Source organism: Trematomus bernacchii, unplaced genomic scaffold (genome assembly GCF_902827165.1).
Source record: "Trematomus bernacchii unplaced genomic scaffold, fTreBer1.1, whole genome shotgun sequence".
NCBI classification, from domain to species: Eukaryota; Metazoa; Chordata; class Actinopteri; order Perciformes; family Nototheniidae; genus Trematomus; species Trematomus bernacchii.
The window spans coordinates 10558018-10570445 of NW_022987564.1; the positions used below are offsets into that span (position 1 = coordinate 10558018).

Consider the following 12428-nt stretch of genomic DNA (forward strand, 5'->3'; position numbering starts at 1 on the left):
CGTTTTTTGAGTAAGTATGCTGGGAATGAGAAAGAGGAATTAGCAGTAGTAGTTTTCAACACACACACACACACACACACACACACACACACACACACACACACACACACACACACACACACACACACACACACACACACACACACACACACACACACACACACACACACACACACACACACACACACACACACACACACACACACACACACACACACACACACACACACACACACACACACACACACACACACACACACACACACACACACACACACACACACACACACACACACACACACACACACACACACACACACACACACACACACACACACACACACACACACACACACACACACACACACACACACACACACACACACACACACCTCTCTAGGTGTGATGTAGATAGGTTGATAGCAGGCTAACGTACCAAAGCTAGATAAGATAGGCCCTGCTGCTCACGTTGCAACACATCCTGTAAACACCTATGTATGACGTACAATCCAAATGGAGTCATAACCGTTTTCCCTCTCAGATATTGCATCTGCAGGTGACACAGGAGAGACACTTGTACCTGGGAGTATTGATTGTGAAGGACTTAGGACTCTTGAGCTAATTTAGTTTAAATGCTCTTTGCATGCTGAATGAATGGTTTCCTCCTGACTTACTTCCAAGAAACGTATGACCATATCTCTGTTAAACACACAATGTCATTGTTGGTTTTGCTTGATTGCTTGTGGAGAAGATTAGTTTGACAAATCTGTCAGTTAAATCAACGCATTGTATTAAATTGGTATGTTTTTTCTTTTTTACTCAGAAGTTCTTTAGTCAAGGACAGACCTACTGCATTTGAACTGAATGTTTTTCATTTTGTTAGAACAGCAATATTGAAAAGAGAAGGAAAGAAAAGCATTATGCACAACAACAGTGTTCAGATTTGGAGGCAGATGTGAGTTACTGCTTACTGTTGCTTACTGCAGAAACACTGATTTTGAAAACTGGCCAAGTGTGTGTGTGTGTGTGTGTGTGTGTGTGTGTGTGTGTGTGTGTGTGTGTGTGTGTGTGTGTGTGTGTGTGTGTGTGTGTGTGTGTGTGCGTGCGTGCATGCGTGTACATGTTCAGACCTTATTAGGTTGTACTTGTGGTGATGCTTAACCCCACTCAGAGCTTGGCAGCTTCTCCCCTTCCTCTCTCTATGTCGGACTTTATTTCTCTCTACCCCCGTGTATCCTCTCTCATCTTCCAGTCTTTCTCATCTCTCTTTGCTTTTTCTCTCTCTTACTGTTGTCTCTTTGGAGATATATGTGTCTCTTCCTTTCTTTCTCCTGTCTCCTGCTTGCTCTGTTGGTGGTCTTGAGGTAATGTAACACTTGTTTCCTGCTTGATCTGCAAATAGAGGGCTTTAAATAATGGTGATCTTTTACATATGTTCATCTGTTTGCAAGGTGTGTGTCATACGTACATATACACATGTGTGGTTGCGTCTTTTTTTTTTAACTGTATACAGCATTAAACACATTAATACATTAAGTCAAACGCTTTATTACGTGGTATTGACATTCTTTAGGTACATTTCAAACTAACCCTAACCCACCACAATGTAAGGGCAATCACTGGAATTATGTTTTTACGAATTGGTTGTTTCATTTGCATACATTTACCAACACTGTGCCATCGAAGAAAGTGAAGAACAAGACTGCTGGGAAGTAAATATTGATGTTAACACTGCACACATTTAAATATATAAAAAGACGCCTTTTGAAGGATTTAGGAGAGATCTCAGGAAATTACTTAGTCAGCTGGAACAGTGTTATTATTACTGATACAAAAAGATTCAAACAATACCAAACGTAATTAGTAGACTTCAGACAGTTGAATGAAATGTCACTTCTGTTGTTCTAACAGTTTCCTATTTATTTGACTCACTGTTTTATTTCAGCATGGTTCACAAGTCTGAGGTAGCAGCATCACACTTGCAAAATCTGAGACAAGAGTCAGAGATGTTCTTAATCAGTGAGCTGTGTTACATCAAAGGAATAACATGGATCCACTTTCAGAGAGGATTTTCTCTCTGAAATGGGTTTGGTTATCTTGGTGACCTGAACCGAAAATGCAGGAATGAATGTAGCACTGAAATTGGATTCTATGGGACTTGGTTTAAATACCCAAAGAATTATGTTTCAGTTAGAAAGACTGATCATGGTTCCAGCATCTCCGGGGGAGAGATAAAACAGTGTTTTAATCGTGTTTAGTATCTGGTGTGAATCGACAAATGAGGCAATGTTTCCTATGTTTTACTCTGATGGGAAACACACAGAGTACAGATACAGCCAGATTCAAGAGGCACTGAGTGTGTTTGTGTGTGTGACAAAGAGAGAATGTGTGTGCTTTATATCAATTTAGATGTTTTTGCAGTAAAATCATAAAGAAAACTTGGAAAATGTTCAAGGACTTGTGAACACAGCAGTAGCTCAGAGTGACACACATACACACACACACATACACACATACACACAGACGTTCACACAACCATTGTTTATCTGCACCTGGTCTATTAAGGAACAGGATAGATGGGACTAGGGGACCTGCGTGTATGTATGTGCACAAACTCAGAAGCCAAACATCTGCAACAGTGACGCACTTCAAGTCACAGCACACACAAAATCATGCAAGAAAGTATGAATTACGCAATTATTAAACTGATATTCAACAGAACCAATGTCAATAAAGTCAGATTTCTTTACTCACATGAGTGGGAACCAATTACATTTGTATTAGATATTTTAAGCTACATCACAATGCATTATAGGTTTTGTTAATTTAGTTATTCCTGCTGTCTTTGTCAGGATCCGTTGGCATTCTTCTCAACTTTTTTGTGATGTGTAACACGGGCATCTCTATTTTGGTTTGATTGTTTGATTTATGTGGTTTCCTTATTAGTTGTTTCTACAGTACATTAACTATTGGCCTATCCCAGGCCAATATTTCACATTTGAAAATATATCATTCTAAAAAGGTTTTAACACATTGGTTACAGATTCTAAAGAATTGTGAACAGCATGTGTTGTAAGTCCGGTTTTCAATAAATATAGTTGTATTATGTTGAAGCGGAAACTAAGGACGGAAGATGCTGTGCTGATTGTAAAACGTGAAATATTTGGCTATATAAATAAATTGGACTTAACTTGAAATCCCAACTTTCGCTTTAAACCTGCATCTTTCCCAAAGCACAACATTTCTGTTCACACTGGTGAGGAGGAAACTCATCCAAACCTTAATCTGAATAACTTATTGTAATTATGACAGGAAAGCAGTGGTAAGGAAGATCAAAAACTTGTTAGCAGCAAAGACTCGGCTCTCACAGCACAACCGGACTGTAATGTCTTTAGCTGTGGCTCGCTCCACTGAGCTACACAGGACCACTGAAACACAATAAATGTTGATATATAGTCTGGGAGTATACAAGTAGTTGAACAGTTGAAGCTGTGCTGAGCTGTGTCGGTTCCTGTTGTGTTGCACAGCCAGAGAGAGGAGAGAAAGAAAGGAGAGAAAGAGAACACAAGAGAAATGGTCTTAAGGGAAATCGGGTATACAAGATGCATCATGCCAGTGGAGCAGAATTCATGCAGAATTCACACACACACACACACACACACACACACACACACACACACACACACACACACACACACACACACACACACACACACACACACACACACACACACACACACACACACACACACACACACACACACACACACACACACACACACACACACACACACACACACACACACACACACACACACACACACACACACACACACACACACACACACACACACACACACACCCACACACACACACACACACACACACACACACACACACACACACACACACACACACACACACACACACACACACACACACACACACACACACACACACACACACACACACACACACACACACACACAAAGTGAAGAATTCCTAATGAGTGAAGAGCTCACAGGGGACAGATAGGGGGAGACAGACAGAGAGAAAGGGAGGAGTTAAGGGAGAGACAGACAGAGGAGGAGAGAGAAAACTGATGCTTTCACCCCATATCAAGTATGCATAGCACCGTGAGAGTATTATAAGTTTGAGGGTGGGGTGTGCATTTCCACAGAGACACACACCAAAGCAAGGTGTGACTAGATGTCCATAGGTGAAGTGGATTAAGGTGCCGTTTACACGAGGAGAAAACTGCTTGTATCTGCATAGTTTCGCGTGCGTATAGCCCTATTATTTACACGAGGCCGATAGAAACTGACCCCACAAACAATAACGGGTCCCAAGGTGGATAGATTTGCAAACGAAACGCTCTGGGGGGTCAACCGAGTCCGTGTAATCACCTCTATACGAATATTTCCTGAAAAAATAACGATAGCCCCGCCTCTCCCCACCTCTCCTGCTCACTGCTGTAGCAACTATCAAAAATAGCTGTGTTAATTAAACGCACAAGGGGTTCTTGAATGAAATAATATTATAAAAGGCAAACCAGAATTGTTAACGCCCAATATACTCCTTAAACAAAATAAACAGAGTCAGATTTCATGCATTGATCCATTATATTGACAAAGGAGGATCTCACCCGGTGTTTGTAGAGAATATCTCTCTCTTTCTGAGCCGTCCTCTCCACGGAGTTGTTTTCTTTCGTGTTTCTTGGTCGGGATGCAATATCCACAGATTGGTTTCTTTCAGTTTCTTTCAGTTTCAGTTTCAGTTTCGGGGCTTAAACAGAAGGGTAGCCATGGCAACATTGCAGCGGGGCTGCTCGGTTGCTCTTCTTCGCGGCTTTTGGTGTATTTTGGCGGAAGTTACAGCGCCACTTACAGTCCCAGCATATGTACTACAGCGTTTCCAGCGGCCTCGTTTGAACAGACACGTTAAATGAAACAAATGCATGTGAACGGAAGACTTTTTTGAATACGCATACTGTGCATAAACGCAAACGGTCCCGTGTGAGCGGGGCCTAAGTGTCAAAATGACTAGTCGAACCAGTGTGTGTGCCTATTCTGTTCATGATTGAGTGTGTGTGCTTATGTGATGTGAATCTGAATATGAGTACAGCTGTAGCTTCTTTACTCACATTGTTTTCTTGCTGCAGCAAATCAGTTGTGCTGATGTGATGATGATATTAGTATTTCCTATTAAACTTTGCCAAAATACACAAAAGGAGTGATGATTGGCAACCGACAGCAAATGACATGCAGGTGGGAAAGCAGATTAAGGTAAATGGTCATAGATTTGCCGCTGTGGTTTGGCAAGTTATCTGCCTATAAGTAAAATAACTGGCAAATGTTTTGCCTTGCATGCTGAAACCCAATTTCACAGCTGTGTTTAAACATTCCCTTACTCGCTTTAATGCTACAAGATGCATCCCCCCACTGAAGGCAAGATCAAAAGTGTTTCTCCTAAACGCATATCAGCAAGGGAATAATGATAGGAGAAGTAAGGATATAAGTGACTTTTAAATCATATGTTTAACAGATTGTTCTTCATTAGGTGTTTCTGCCAAGCAGGACATTTTAACGTAAAATAGCCTGGATATTCTGATGGATATGAACTGGAAAACTTTCATTTGTAGTCATTTATCAATCTGCTTTCAGTCATTTACTGGAAGCCGCTCATTTTCTCCAGCCCCTTTTCTCCAGCCCCTTTTCTCCCGTTTGTCAAATTACATCAGTCACTATTATCAAAGCAAGGCCTGATTGTGTGAAGGAACCTCAGATTAAAAGAAGAGCTGAGGAGAGGAAGGGGGAGCCAGGAGACAGCGGAGAGGGGAAGGCAAGCAGATATTTCAAATTAACTATTGGTCAGGGGTCAGATGGACATTTAATCTAACCAATCAGCTTCCTAATTACACAAGTGCTGCCAGAAAGGTGTACCCATTGTATATTTGTGTGTGTGTGTGTGTGTGTGTGTGTGTGTGTGTGTGTGTGTGTGTGTGTGTGTGTGTGTGTGTGTGTGTGTGTGTGTGTGTGTGTGTGTGTGTGTGTGTGTGTGTGTGTGTGTGTGTGTGTGTCTGGCAAGCATTGCGTGTAGAGGTCTTGTTGTAGCAAAATGATCATCTGGCCTCAATATTGGTTCCATGTGTGAACACACATGCATATGCTTTACTGCATGCACACACATGCACACACACACACACACACACACACTCACAAAGCCCATAGTGAATTGCTCCCAAATTACACAGACAGAGAGAGAGAGAGAGAGAGAGAGAGAGAGAGAGAGAGAGAGAGAGAGAGAGAGAGAGAGAGAAACATACAAGCACCGAGGGACTGGGTGTGCAAGCCATGGCAGAAAAACACTGAGAAATATAAAAAGAACACACACACATACGGACACACACGCACGGACACACACGCACGTCACACACACGCACACACACAGACTTCCAGTAGTGTGTGTGTAAGATGATTGTAACAGTAATTGATGTAAACGTCTAAATTACAGCTAGGAGCTAAAATAACCACTGTGTTTTACCGTTGCCATGTCGACATGATGAAAAACACCTGGTTGGTTCACTGGCGGGAAGGGTGGAACATCTGTGTCACGGCGGACCAGTTTAACCAATCAAAAGGCTGTGTGTGTAAGCGACATGTGTCTGAACCAATGAAGCACTCACTGGGAAGAGAAGACATCTGAATAGATGGCATGTTAGGCTCAAGTCAAACTAATCATAACACATTACTAGATATAAACCACTGTATTTTCTGTAAATGCATTTCAGTTCAAGATGCTTGGATAATCACAACCAATATAAGGCTGGTGCAAAAACTATCTGAATACTTTTAATGGTTTTTCCTTCTTTGGTGCCAGACTGGTGCAGTTTGTCAGAAATGGGGCAATTTACTGAGTGCCAGTAAACGTTAAGCAATCAAAGGAAAGTCTCTTCTAATACTGCACGGATCCAAGAAAGGAGAATTCCTCATCTTGCTGCGTCCCTTCCACAGGAAGGTCAATGTTCTAGGTCAGCTACCCGGGATCAGTACTGGAGCAAATAATGTTTCAATGTTTTGCTCAAGGACACTTCAGGAGAGGAGGTACATCAAGCAGATTGAGCCTGAGCTTTCATCTGAGTGACTAAAAACCACACTGACAAATCCTGGGTTTTTAAGTCAATGTAGTGTACTTTTTATGACTGAATTTAAACTTTTGGAAGTAGTGTGACTTGGTAAAAAAGTCATGTTTCCCAAGCAGGTTGGGAAGGAACACTTGACTTTTATGCTCTTTCAAACCCATGTCGGAATCAGTCAATCTTACAATTCAAAGAACCCTAAATAGGAGGATTAACATCCAAACATGAGCCAAGATATATTCAAGAAAATAAGCTACTATTTGATTGGTGTGAGCCAAAAACGCCAAGCTGTCACCTTCCCACTACACATGTTGTCAGATGCAATATATATTGGTAAGCGTGGCATGTGTGGAATAGTCAAAATGGTTCCAAATGTGGTGAAAATTGTGTCATTTGTAAAAGCCAAGTACACACACACACACACACACACACACACACACACACACACACACACACACACACACACACACACACACACACACACACACACACACACACACACACACACACACACACACACACACACACACACACACACACACACACACACACACACACACACACACACCCACACACACACACACACACACACACACACACACACACACACACACACACACACACACACACACACACACACACACACACACACACACACACACACACACACACACACACACACACACACACACACACACACACACACACACACACACACACACACACTAGTATTTCGCCGGAGACACACAGGTCAAAATGACAGCAAACAGGTTGTCTAATTATGTTTCTGTTACACTAAACACAGCCAGTATTTTATACACTATGCACACTGACACACACACGCTGCCACACACATGTTTTTTTTTTCCTTCCAGCATGGCTGTGTTTATTTGAGTCTGTGTCCTGATGGGAAATGTGACTGCTACACAAACAAACTGAACGGCCTAGAACAGACAACTCTGTCTGAGAGAGAGTGTGTGTGTGTGTGTCGGGGGGGTAGTGAATATCAGTACATCTTCCCCTTTTTCCATCATACACACACCAAAAATAAAGCAATTTTCAGGTTTTCCATAAGGGACTGTGTATAGGAGAATAACAGGCTACAGAAGAGCATCCTCATCTAACAGCTCCAGTTAGAGGGATGTCTGCAGGTCTATGAGTTCAGACTGCTCTTAACCATACTGCTGTATTTCTTTTGTAAAGGCTGCTGAAGCACTCAATAGCCTTCAGTGGCATTTACCTTGCCTGTAGTGTCGTCTGTCTAAGGCAAATCTTCAACATCAGCAAATAAAGACATGAAGCAAACAGGACACTCACGATGAATAGACAGCACTCAAACTATAGGCATTATGGAATTATCTGAAGGTCAAATCGACACATATCAAATACAAATATTTTTTAACTAAATCCTTTGAATTAATCTGTAACAACGATATGTACTGTGTGGGACATTTGACTAAGTAACACCTTGCATCAAAAACTAACAAAGGTCTATATATAAGGTCCACATAATAAACTGTATAAAATACATTAAAGGAAATTTGAAGGGATGCTCTTATGAGTTTTTTAGTAAGTGCAAAATAAATATGGCAAGAATTCAGACAACAGTTCAGCTAAGGAACAACACACACACACACACACACACACACACACACACACACACACACACACACACACACACACACACACACACACACACACACACACACACACACACACACACACACACACACACACACACACACACACACACACACACACACACACACACACACACACACACCACACACACACACACCACACACACACACACACACACACACACACACACACACACACACACACACACACACACACACACACACACACACACACACACACACACAACACACACACACACACACACCACACACACACACACACACACACACACACACACACACACACACACACACACACACACACACACACACACACACACACACACACACACACACACACAAATTTCCTGTAGCGGATATAAAGTGATGTTGAATTAAAAGCACGGAAAATACGTTCGATTCATGCTTTAATTTCCTTACAAAACACACACACACGGAGAGAACATCGCACATAATTAGGTACACGAGAAGTGGAAAAGCGCACACACAGCAGCGCAGATGCACATGTACACTGACACGCATCAATTTACAGAAAGAGGGGAGAAAGGAAATAGAACACAAAGTAATGAGAACTTTATGGAAATAAAGCTGCGTGTGTGACTGTGTGTGTAGTGTGTGTCTTTTTAAACATAATTAGCTCCGTCGGGCAGAAATGTAAACGAGAGAAACTTTAATGAAACTCTTCTCTGATCTGCTGAAAGCACACATTCCCGTTTATCTCTCTCAGTTTGTCTCTCTATTTTCTCGGTCTGTCTCTCTACTCAAACAGAATTGAATGTCACGCATGGGACTTTTAAAACCCCCAAAGGTTCACATTTCAGTATTGCATTATTACCACATAAGATGAACACAATTAGATTGTGTTTGTAAGGTCGCATGCTCATCTCATCTCCCTGCTCGGGTCCATTTATCTACTCTGCTTTGCTGTCCTTGAGCTGGAATTCCCTTTGAAAACGCAGTCTGGAATTTATTAGATGATCTAAGTTTTGGGTCGATTCACATATGTTTGGATATCTTCACATGCGTTCACATATGTTTGGCTCACAGGCAGACCTTTCTCAGCCTTACTTAACTCGAAAAACCACCATTACTCAAAGCCTGCCTCATTCCATTTATAAACTGAAATGTTAACAAAGCTTTTACTTTTATTTCATCTCCAACCCTAATATGCTTTCCATCCTTGCCTCATACAGTCAGTCAAAACATCAGAAAATGGTTTTTTTCAATGTAATAAATCTTTATGAATACAAAGGCTATAGCAGTGCAATGTCTCAACAAGGTAACACCGGGCAGGAATTATAGATCAGGCCTTCCAAAAGAAAATATGCTCTCCTCTCTACAAACCAAAACGCCTCCTATATGAGAATACTACTAATTCAGATTGTGCTCACTGAGTGTGTATGTGTGTGTGTATGTGTATGTGTATGTGTATGTGTGTGTGTGTGTGTGTGTGTGTGTGTGTGTGTGCGCGTGTGTGTGTGTGCGTGTGCGTGTGTAAGACACCTGAAAGCTTGTGTGTGCAAGACGTGTGAGCTGTGTATCGATCACTGTGTATCAGGTGAGTTGTCCTTTGAGAGAAATAAGGAAAATAAAAGAAAACTAATGAAAATAAAAAAGGGGAGAGACGGGTCGATGCCAAGGAGAAAGAAAAAAAGATTCTGAAGACACACACACAAGTGCAAAACCACACACACACAAGCACATAAGAAGAACACACACACTCACAACCTAAGTGTTTGGATGAAATATCACTTGGGCCTTTTGTTTCTGCTTTTTGTCTCCTTTTAATCCTTCGCTCCATCCCTACTAACCCATTCCCTACATCCCTCCATCATTGCTCTTCCTTCAGCCCTCTCTCCTGCTCCCTCTCTGCTGCTCACTTGCCATTTACAAAGAGCCAATTTGTATTTTGGGCGGATTTACCTTTTGTAATTCAGACTCGGCCCTGTTGCGTCAAAGGCTGCATTTTGAATTGGAGCAAAAGTCTGTGTGTGTGTGCTATGTGTGTTCTTAGGTCTGTGTGTGTGTGCTATGTGTGTGCTTAGGTGTGTGTGTGTGTGTGATTGTGTGTACTAAGCTGTTTTGGATGATCCTTTGCATTAGTGCCCCTCCCTTACCCTTCCCAGTGATGATTCAACCTCAGCCTGTGTGCGTGTGGTTTTATACGCGTTTCAGACGTGTCAGCTCATGCCATGGAAACTGAGAATAAATATTGTCAAGTGAGGGGGGAGAGGGAGAAATATAGTAGCAAAGGTAATATATAATGAGGCAATTTAAGTAATAATTCATGTGTAGCATCTATAATGAATTATTAAATAGTTTTTCTTTCCTCCCTGTCTCTCTTTATTCTCCCTACCTTCAAACACTCACCACCTGTCTCACTAAACACAAATCATTTCGATACATACAGTCTACATGGACCCTGGCGGACATGGGTGTACCATTACAAACTCCATATGCAGCCATACATTGTTTGAACTGACATAAATATACTTTGAATTTTAGAGGCAACCCTAGAGTTCCCAGAGATAAGAAAATATTGGTATCTGAATTCTGGGGAAATGTTTAAATTCCCATTTAATTGCAGCGCAACTCCTTAAAAACATTTTTGTTGGACTACTTTTTTCTCACTGTAAACGTCATATAGTTTCAATGAAATAATATTCTGTGCGGCCTTTTTTTTGCTTGTCTATTCATTCCGTTTAAACACAATATTTTTTGGGGTGATAATGTAAAAATGTATAGCATTTGAAAATGTATTTGATAACCTCAATCAAATCCTCAAATTCTGTTGAGCCCTTCTTCCAATCTTCTTCTCTTCCTCTCACTTTTCCTCCCCTTTCTCTCTCACGCATGCAGTCTCTCCCTCCGTCTCACTCTCTGACAGACACACACTGCCCCACCCATGATAATGAGTAAACCTCTTGCTGCCCCACCCAGTCCAGTCTGCCAAGTTACTGCCAACACCTAACACACACACACACAAAAACACACACACACAAGACCTACCCACAACTTGTACAAAGAAGTCATACAGTCCTCACACACTGACATATACACACACCACAAACACTACTCTTAAACTCAATACCACCACTCACCCATGTACACACTCACATACACACACTCACACACACACACACAGTTCAGTCTATTCTGATCTAATGTGATCATAGCCAATAAGCTCTGTGGCGCTGGCAAACCACAGTCTGTTCCTACCAGTCCATGACATCACTGTGAAGAGAAAAGCATTGTGCGCTGCTAAGTAGGAGGAGGAAACTGACTGACAGGTGGTAACCATGGGAACTGTCAGTTTGCCTCCCCGTTGCTGTAGCAACAGGAAAGTTACTCGATGTTGTGAGTTAAGTTCTAATTTTACAAAAGTTGGATTCAACATATGGGAAAGGAAATGATGTCAGTGGATCATACGCACATGGACAAAAGCTCAGATATGATATGAACAAGCGCAAGAATGTGGGGGCGCTCGTACACACTTAGCTCGCCGATCTGCATAAGTGCTTTAAATATGAGGAAGAATTAGAGATCTCATTGTAGCTGTTCCCAGCATGAAGTCTAATCCTCACATCTGATTCAAAGGAAACGAAGATGAAGGCCTATTAATAGAAGCA

The 12428-nt window shown here is 41.7% G+C and overlaps 1 protein-coding gene across 2 annotated transcripts in view; it reads right to left on the minus strand.

Moving 5' to 3' along the window:
• The window catches only part of trps1 (trichorhinophalangeal syndrome I), a 106264-nt gene that overhangs the window by 32813 nt on the left and 61023 nt on the right, over window positions 1-12428 (minus strand). The gene's annotated exons all lie outside the window — the stretch shown is intronic.